This window comes from Ixodes scapularis, unplaced genomic scaffold, assembly GCF_016920785.2.
Source record: "Ixodes scapularis isolate PalLabHiFi unplaced genomic scaffold, ASM1692078v2 PGA_scaffold3__209_contigs__length_174095766, whole genome shotgun sequence".
NCBI lineage: Eukaryota > Metazoa > Arthropoda > Arachnida > Ixodida > Ixodidae > Ixodes > Ixodes scapularis.
In genome coordinates, this window is record NW_024609868.1 from 138,644,109 (window position 1) to 138,653,831 (window position 9,723).

The following is a 9,723-nucleotide window of genomic DNA, read 5'->3' on the forward strand; positions in this document are numbered from 1 at the left end:
CTAGAAGGGCAATGTATGCAATTCGGTAACAATTATTTTCAAAACTTGTAAGGACGAAAAAATGACGTAGAAAATTTTAAATAATTGTTGTTTTAAAATTGCATTATTGGGGACTACTGAAACATCTAACTCCAAAAAGTTCATCGTACCCCAACTACTCCTCGGACCACAGATATCTCACTGACAGTTCGTCTTATGAACTTCCATGTTAATATATATATATATATATATATATATATATATATATATATATATATATATATATATATATATATATATATATATATATATATATATATATATAAAGATATGTTATACGCCAAAAAGGAAAATAATAATAAACCTCTCAGCGATACGTTCCCTTATATGGTGCGCCGAATCGCAGCAGATAATTTTGTTACTTAAACTTAGAATACAAGTGTGACATTTAATAAAGGTTGTTTGGGAGTAAAATTACATCAGAGTTCTCCTTTCCGCGTGTATAAAACTAGCACACATTTTCTGTATGTTCACTTGAAGCCATAGCAAAGGTCCTGAAATGGCGTTTAATGTGTTTAGCTTCTTCAACTTGTCTTCTTTGTGGCCATCGTATTCAATGCCAAGTGAGCTTATTTTTTCCGTCTAACCGTTGTTTCTCTTTCAAGTATTTGAATAACGGCGAACTTAGCTCCTGACAAAATACGTCTCTATGGAAAAACTCGTCCATACACCTTATTGTGCACAGAAAGTCTCATGCTTAACTTTGGGCAAACTCGGTGCACTAGCATGTGTTAAGCTTCTAGTATTTCTGTTGTTCCTTCTGTTTGAATTTGCATACTAGATTCTTCACTTTCGAGTTATTTCAAACCCTCAGCACTGCGGAATGTGATGTTTAAATACGCATTAGTGCGGTATTTCTCTTTCATTGTAAAGCGACAAATAAAATATTTGATTAATGCGGCGTTTTAGTAAGCCAACGGATAGCAAAATAACGTCTAAACCGGTTCCCACATGATATCTCCGGATTTGCTGCAACATACTTCGGCCGTCACTTTTGAACGAACTAGTGGTTGGTGGAGCACTGATCCTTACTGCATGAAAAATGTTATTGCTTTTGGAAGGTAAATATCAGAGTTTTGTATATTTACGGGCACTTGCACTTTCATCCATAAATTACATATATAAAGGCAGCGGACATTTTTGTCTAAGGGCCATTATTTTAATTTTCTTAGTGAAATATATTTCATTGCAACACAATTGTGCGTAGACAACACTGTAGTGAAATCAACATCCTCAAATATTGTGCCACAACTTAAAAGAACCGAATATAAAACCACGATTTGTTTTCGAAAAACTTCACGGCTTGTACAGACAAGAACGAAATATCGTGATGTTATTATAATATCGATCTATATCTGCTACAGGTTTATTCATTCTACCATAACTGGATAGTCTAAACGCGCAGGCCGCATTGTCACGTGGTCAGACGTGACCACGTGACAGACTGACGTGGTGAGACTGATGCAAATAGGCGCGAATTTAATTTATCAAACACAGGTCATTTTGCACCGTCACACCGTGCTCGTGAGCTTGCGCTGGCGGGAGGTTAGCGACGGCAAGTGGGCGGAAGGCTGTCGCTCTTTCGTTCGCGTTCTTTTTTTTTTTTTTTTGGTTCAAGAGTGCACATTACTGCATTCTGAATAAAAATAATTATGAACATTTGCAGTTCCACTGAACCGCAAATATTTTCTCGAGAGTTTGCTTGATGATATATAGCGGGTGTTTTAGAAAACGCTGGCCAATTCGCTCCTCCGAAAACTACTCATCGCAAAAAAAGTCGGCTTGTGGCGTTATGGTCCTGGGCCAGGGGCCCATTTAGGAAAATTATTAAAGTTCGGGATATTTAAGTTGTTAATTATTTTTGCATAATTAACTTTTTTAATATTGTGTTTAAGGGCAAGGTTTAAATTAGAAAATTGCTCAGCATCATCCAAAAACACTAAATCAACAAATTGCAGAATGATAGAAGGCACGCGATGCATTTTACAGCTTTCTGAAAGACCGCACAAAAACGACCGGTTTTTAAGTATCGGTTTGCTATCAGAGCGTATCTCAACCCCGGCGGCACCGCGCCCCGTGGGGAGATAGTGCAACCAGCCTCTGCTGCGTTGTGCGATGACGGAGCAGCAGAGGTTGGTTGCACTATATCTCCACGGGGCGTGGTGCCGCCGGGGCCCAGATGCGCTCCGATATAAAAACCGACACTTAAAAACCCGTCGTTTTTGGTCGGTCTTTCAGAAAGCCGTAAAATGCTTCGCGTGCCTTCTATCATTTTTTCAATTTGTTGACTTAGAGTTTTTCGATGAAGCTGAGCAATTTTCTAATTTAAACATGCCCTTAAACACACTATTAAAAAAGATAATTATGCAAAAATAATTAACAACTTCATTATCCCGGACTTTAATAATTTTCCTAAATGGGCCCCTGGCCCAGGACCAAAACGCCACAAGCCTTTTTTTGTTGCGATGAGCAGTTTTCGAAGGAGCGATTTGGCCTGCATCCTCTTAAACACCCTCTATGTATATACTGGCCGAAACGTCGAAGAATAAACCGTCCGTTATTGCTGTTTTCACCGAGGGTTTTCGGTTTTCTTTTCTTCTCTGCTATATATATATATATATATATATATATATATATATATATATATATATATATATATATATGTATGTATGTATACACGGTGTTTTCTTAGCTTCATGCAATTGTTTAAAAAAAGCCGTGACAGCTACACTTATGCCGCTTGTGGAGGTGAGCTATGCGGCCAGGGGGACATAGTATAGGGGGCTTATCGAAACGATCGGTCGGCTATTTAATTAAAATTTATTCATTCCCTTTTTAAATATTGAAAATATACATATAGTTTCAATTTGAAACATGCTCAGCGTCATCGAAAACCACTAAATCAGTAATTTTAGAAAGACTTTGAGCGCGTGAGAAGCGTAGCAGTGCACCAAAGTTACGCCTCATGGAGCAGGTACAAAGCTAGCGGCTACGGTAAGGCGCCCGCGCGCTTTTTCCGTCTCTTATCTAGCCAGTCTTGTACCTGCTCCACGAGTGGTAACTGTGGTACAATACTACGCTTATCACGCGCCCAAAATCTTTCTGAAAATGACTATTTTAGTGGTTTTCGATGGCGCTGAGCAAGTTTCTAGTTGGGAACATATGACTATTTTCGCTAATTAAAACGTTAATTAGCAAATTTTAATTAATTAGCCGACTGATCGTAACGATTAGCCCCCATTATTAATTACCCCTGGCCGCATATATATATATATATATATATATATATATATATAGTACAAAGTCCGGGGCTTGGCTGCCGAGAGTTTGTATAGAATGAAGAGCCACTTCAAAAACTTAACTCCTTTACTTAGACGTTTCGACCCGAGACGGGTGATACGTCTAAGTAAAGGAGGTAAGTTTTCGAAGTGGCTGTTTATCATATATATATATATATATATATATATATATGTGTGTGTAGATATCTATATATTGTGAGCAGCGACGTGAACCAATAAGCTGTGAATATGCGTCAACTTCGGCAAGCTGACTGCGGGCGCGTGAACAGGACCCAGTTTGTGCATCCTGACGGCGGGGCGCGACAGCCGCATGAGCTCAGAGGAAGGATCGGACATTCTGCCGAGCGGCCGGTTCTCCTGGGACCTTTTCCAAGCACGCTGAGACACCTCAATCAACCTGCTCACAATAATATATATATATACTACATCGTACCCAATCGTGCGAGTTATCTCTAGTAAACAAGGATGTAAAAAGTCATGTATTAGAAAAGTAAAGTGCCAAATGCGCTTTTAACTAAAAAAAATAAACAAATTAGCTTTTCTTAAATATAATCGTATGGTTGGTTTAAAAAGTACTGTAATTTCTGGTATTGTATGCTTCAAAAAGGTTTGCATCACATTGTTGCGCATTAAACATTCAAGACGATGAAGGGAGCTTAGTTGTATTCAATCGTTTCATGAATTTATTTATATAGTTACGTTGTTTGTTTTTTTGGTACTTATAAAAGGTGAAAATAAATTCAACAAAATGTTCACTGTTTTATTTTAATCGGAATTCAAAAGTTAAAAGATACAATTAACGCGATAGAAATTTTGAAGGGATACATTTATCCATTTTATAGATTGCAGCATTGAAAGTCAGAAAATGAGTGATTATTCTTTTTTTTGTTTTCGTGCTTTATCGAGCGTTATAAACCTAACATTTTGTAGAAATGTTCATGATTGTGAAAATTACGACACAACATATATAAACGTGTTTACGTATATTAGGAATGAATTTTAAAAAGCGGCAGTCTTCACCACGCATTTATATAACTCGGCGGACTTTACTTGAGAGAACAGCTGTCAAGGAAAGTTGTAAGGCAAACGGAGGGAGATACAGTGCTGACTCTCGACTTGATTTGCCCATTAATGTAATACCTGATTAACTTTCTAATTATCGAGATTATGAAGTATGTTGCAATTCCAGTATTGATGGCAGTTACGGCTAGAGAATACATAAATGTAAAAAAAATTCAAATTGCCAATTTTGTTCGGGGCATTCATTGATTACACTTTGCGTTTTCCACGCCTAATTTTGAAACTGTGTGTATAAAGAGCGCGGTAAATTCCGTTAACAATACCACACAAAGTGTGGCGTAGACGTCTCGTGTTCATTATCATTATCTTGAAATCGTATTCTTAGTTAATGGTCCAACGTCGGGATGACAAGTTAATGACGAAGCTCCTGAAACGACGCCAGTCTTCCGCGCATCATTGCAGGCGGGAGTGTGGCACTCCTTAGCTCAGTTGTGGAATTAGGAAAAAACGAATAGAAAAATTTAGCGAAGTTTATGAAGAAACAAACCGGTTTGCGATAGAAAAATTGTTAAAAATGTTTTACCTTATATTCGAAAATACGATTATTAGTTCAATTGCAGCATTACACTAAATGCCAAGACTCGTAAAGCTAAATCATTGGTTCTTGTTTATTAACCAGCTTAGGATGACGGTTATTCCATCCCATAATGACCGTCGACCTTCATAAAAGCATGTCAAAATGGCACCCGTGTAATATTTATCCTCTATAAAACATGTTTAAATCAATGTCAAACACATTATGATACTTGGAGCGGTTTCAGGATTTCCATGTTTGTTTTAAAAATATGTGATAAGTACACAATGCAGTTTGTGCTGGTGAGTCTTAGAGTCAGGGTGATATAAGACATAATACCGGGAAAATCGTCCCACATTCGATAATTACCGAATATTTCTTAATAGGTGTGCGTTTAGTCGATACAAATATGGTTCGCACTGATTGCGACAACTGACACTAGAATATTGCCGCTTGTATTACCGAAAAGGAAGTATTATCCACATATCTAAAAGATCCGTCCTTAAACTTTCACCGAGTGTAAAAAGGAAAGACTCGAAAATGACCTTGTCTAATTGATCGCGCCGATAGAGTTAATATAACGTACGCTTGATGTTCAACTCGAGCTAGTGTGTTGTCGCAATGCTTAGCAGACAGCAACCATTAGGAAATTCACTTCCAGTTATGCATTTCTATGGGAAAAAAGTCGGTGCATTTTTTACCTGCGCTCGATTATAAGACCAAATATCTCCAATACTTCGTACGTACTAAATAGATTGAAAGTGTTTCAGTCACGCAGAAAAAAACAACTGGTGAGTTACGGCGTCTTTTTTCAAATTGATGGCATTTAACACGAAGCTAAAACGGCTTCGTGCATGCATTTTTTGTGCACTGTCAGACACAGTTAGCGCTAACACGGCGTTGGCACCTTCCAGCCTAAGCGATCAACGTATCCAACCAACGGAGGACACCCGGAAAACCAAGAGACGGCTGGAACTACGCAGGAACAATAAGCACTGCTTTATACTTTCTGCTACTTAATATGTGCGACGAGGCTTGTTTTCTGTTCAAAGCATCCCCCGTACATTTGAAATATTTAAAAATAGAGGGAAGCCAGAGAACGGGTACCCGATAAAAGCTGCTTTGCTTAAAAAAAAAAAAAGACGCATCGTTTATTGTTAACATACTTTGTTTTTCACGTTTTGAATGTTTTGTCACTCGTATAAATGCACGACGCTGTTATTTTTGCATGGTGACAGGACGTGCATATCAGCAATATACAAGCGCCACACGAATGCTGGCGAAGTTTGAGCTTTAATATCGTTCACTGGTAACGTAAACTGCTGTAACTAAAGCAAATACATTTTTTACAACGTTAATGAAGACACATATTATTCGGTACGAACAAAATAATTAATGTTATCCACCTAATTGTCCGGCAAAGAAACAAAATGCTTGGGCGTTTTTCTATAGGAATGCACAAGAGCACTGCAAAAGTAGACTGGATGCTGTCTGCTTCAACTTGCATCCCGGAAATCGCATAAACACTAGCGCCAGTTGAACCTCGAGCATGCATTGTAATAACTCTATGGTCCCGTTCTAGCTCACCCCCGTACATTCTAGATCGAATATTCAAGACACCGACTCAGTGGCAGTCTCTTGATGGTGACGAACGAATTCCACAGAGCTCGATTCTGCGTTTCCGTCGACTCCCACGCCCGCTACGATTTGTACAGTTGTCTTTATCCAGCTCCTTCGGTTGTTCGTTTATTTTGGGCACTAGTTGGCCCGATCAAACGTTGATTTCAGTTCAATATATATCGTCTCTTCACCTTCATACGTGGCAATATTACGCTTAATATATTTAAAATATCTACTTCTTCCAGCCTCCATTCGGTTGGTGCTGAATCAAAAACAAGCGCCACTGGTGGCTCTGGGAAGTCATTCGAAGTCCACTTCTGCGAAACAAACGTAATTGTTTTTAACCATTCTAGAGCATATTGTTACTTGATAAATACTTTTTTGCTTATTGAAAAACAATTATTTTTTATGTGAATGTCATTATTACAAGAAAAGAAACATAAACTTTGTTTATGTTTTTTTTTTAAATATAAATGTCCAACTTTTATCAGTTGAAGAAACGTTTAATTTATCTTGACTTTGCAGACGTCTTAGCTGATATGTTAGGGAAACTTACATGTTCACTGAAATCTCTTGTTTATTTTGTTTATGTGCTAAATTGAGTGTTTTTATTTGACATAAGAAATTTTACATAGTCGACCAGAACACGGTCGATATTTCGCATGCGGGATAAGAAATTCAGCAAATATAAAGTGGTAATGTATTGTGAAAATATATATACAGGGTAAAACAAGGAGACGCCAGGCTCTTAAAATCGACCGGAAAGTTGGTTTCTTAACCTATCGCGCTACGACTTTGTGCAGCGTTGCCCACAGATGGTGCATTTGTTTTTTGTCAAATTTCCGAAGAGCGATTTTACCTGAGGAAAAAGTAAAGCAAGAAAAAGGCTTAGCTCCTATGGAAACGCAGCGACGCCACCAGTCTGCAAACAACACGGCGCCGTTTCGCACGGGAGACAAGAGATGGCGCAAGCGGTCGCGACGCCAACTTCCGCCAACGAACGAGCAGACGACGCCCTAAGCCGGCCCATTCGCAGACAAAGAACTGCAGTTCCTTGCTGTTACCGCGCCTGTCTTTTTTGTTTCTGCGACTGTCGCCGCCTGCGGAACGCGTGCCGCTTTAGAGTCGAAAAGATCGTCTGCTAAAAATGCCTGCTCTCGGCGCCGTATGCTCGTTCGTTGGAGGCGTTTGTTGCGCCATCTCTTGTCTCCCGTACGAAACGGCGCCGTGTTGTTTGCAGACCGGTGGCGTTGCTGCGTTTCCATAGGAGCTAAGCCTTTTTCTTTCTTTACTTTTTCCTCAGGTAAGCTCGCTTTTTCCAGAATTTACCAAAAAAAAATGCACCATCTGTGGGCAACGCTCCACAAAGTCGTAGCGCGATAGGTTTAGAAACCGAATTTTTTGGTCGGTTTAAAGAGCCTGCCGTCTGCTTGTTTCACCCTGTAGTACGAAGCAGTTACTTTTGAGCCAAAGTAATTTTGACTCTAATCCAACACATTTGACTCTCAGTAATTTGTAATTGTAATTCATTACCTTTTTCAAGTAACGGGCACACGTCAGGTAACAAGAATAAAATTGATTTTTTTTAAAATATATTTTAAGCTTTACACTGTTGTTTAAAAAATAGCCGTGAAAGCTATACATATGAGGTTCGTGCACCTGCGTTATACGGCGAGGGAGACGTAGTGTCGGTGCTGATCGTAACGATCAGTAACTAATTAACTAAAATTAACTTTTAATTAATTTATTTACCTTTTTTAATTTATGAAACTATACCCATGGCTTCAATTATAAACTTTCTGAGCGTCATTGAAAACCCCTAAATCACTAATTTTCTAACCTTTGAGCGCGTGAGAAGTGCAGTAGTGCGCTAAAGTAACCCCTGGTGCAGCAGGAGCAAGGCTGTCAATGTGATAAGGCGTCCGCGCGGATTTTTAGTCTCTTGTCATAGCCCAAGCCTTGCACCTGTTGCACGAGTGGTAAGTGCAGTGCACTACTATGCCTCCCATGTGCTCAAGGTATTTATAGAAGTTATTGATTTAGTACTTTTGTGTGCGCTCAGCAAGTTTATAATTGGAACCATATGTTCTTTTTCTCTTAGTAAAAAGTTAAATAAAAAATTTATTTAGTTTCCTGGCTGATCGTTACGATTAAACCCCTATACTAAGTGCGGCTGGCTGTATAACGCACCTGCAAAAACCACATAAGTTTACATTTCATGGCTTTTGTTTTAAGACCAGATCTCTAAATTAATACATACAAAACCCCCTATAACAAATCCAGACTATACATGCCGCTTGAAACAGACTTGAAACAATTATAAATTGAATTAGTTATTCGTTGTTTAAAACAAATATTATACCATTTTGAGATACTATATTTCAACTATATAGATCTTCTATTTGAATCGCCTGAAATTAATATTTTGGATTCCATCGAGACCAAACATTCCAAGCATCTGCTTTGAGACTTTTAATTTTAGCATTTATTTTTAGTACAACAATAAAAATTTATTTCCGGCTATATGTTTTTACCTGTGATTGACTAATTGACTGTAATACGAAACACATGTTTAAGCGTTTCAATGCCAAAACATGAATTCGTACATAAAGATTGCCCGAATTCACGATCTTAGATAACAATTTAAACATACCTGCAAAAGCATGCTTCACACTTATCGCAACTCTTATTTCTCTTTCATTTCTAGTGTACAAAGCAAGAAGGAATGTGGGTCGGGTGCACTGGTAACTGTACCTGTGTACATGTTGACGACAGCAAGGAAGGTCGCTGCATGGAGTGGGAGGGGGACTATGAAGGCTACCCAGAAGCAGAAGACTGAGCTTGACTGTTTTTGGCGCTAACCGAAATGGGAACGTGCTCCCTAAGAAAACGAAATAACAACCCTGAAGCTACAGCCGTTTAATTAAGATGCTCTGATGCATGTATAATTACGAATAAAAAGAAAATAAACTTGCGGTTGGTGCAATCCGCGTATAATTATTAAAATTGTTAGTGTAGAGATAACAATAAAAAATTACTTTTCTCTTGGACAGTGTACGTTTTTCGAAAACAAATATTTTATTGCTAGTCAGAGCTACAAGATCATAATTAGAAAAATATATTTCCACGAGCTTCCGTAGCCGAGTCGGCAGCGCGGTGGGCTCACTCAGA

At 38.5% G+C, this 9,723-nt stretch overlaps 1 pseudogene; it reads left to right on the plus strand.

Moving 5' to 3' along the window:
- Positions 1–538: 538 nt before the first annotated feature.
- LOC120849710 lies at positions 539–9,391 on the plus strand (annotated as a pseudogene).
- Positions 9,392–9,723: the final 332 nt, after the last annotated feature.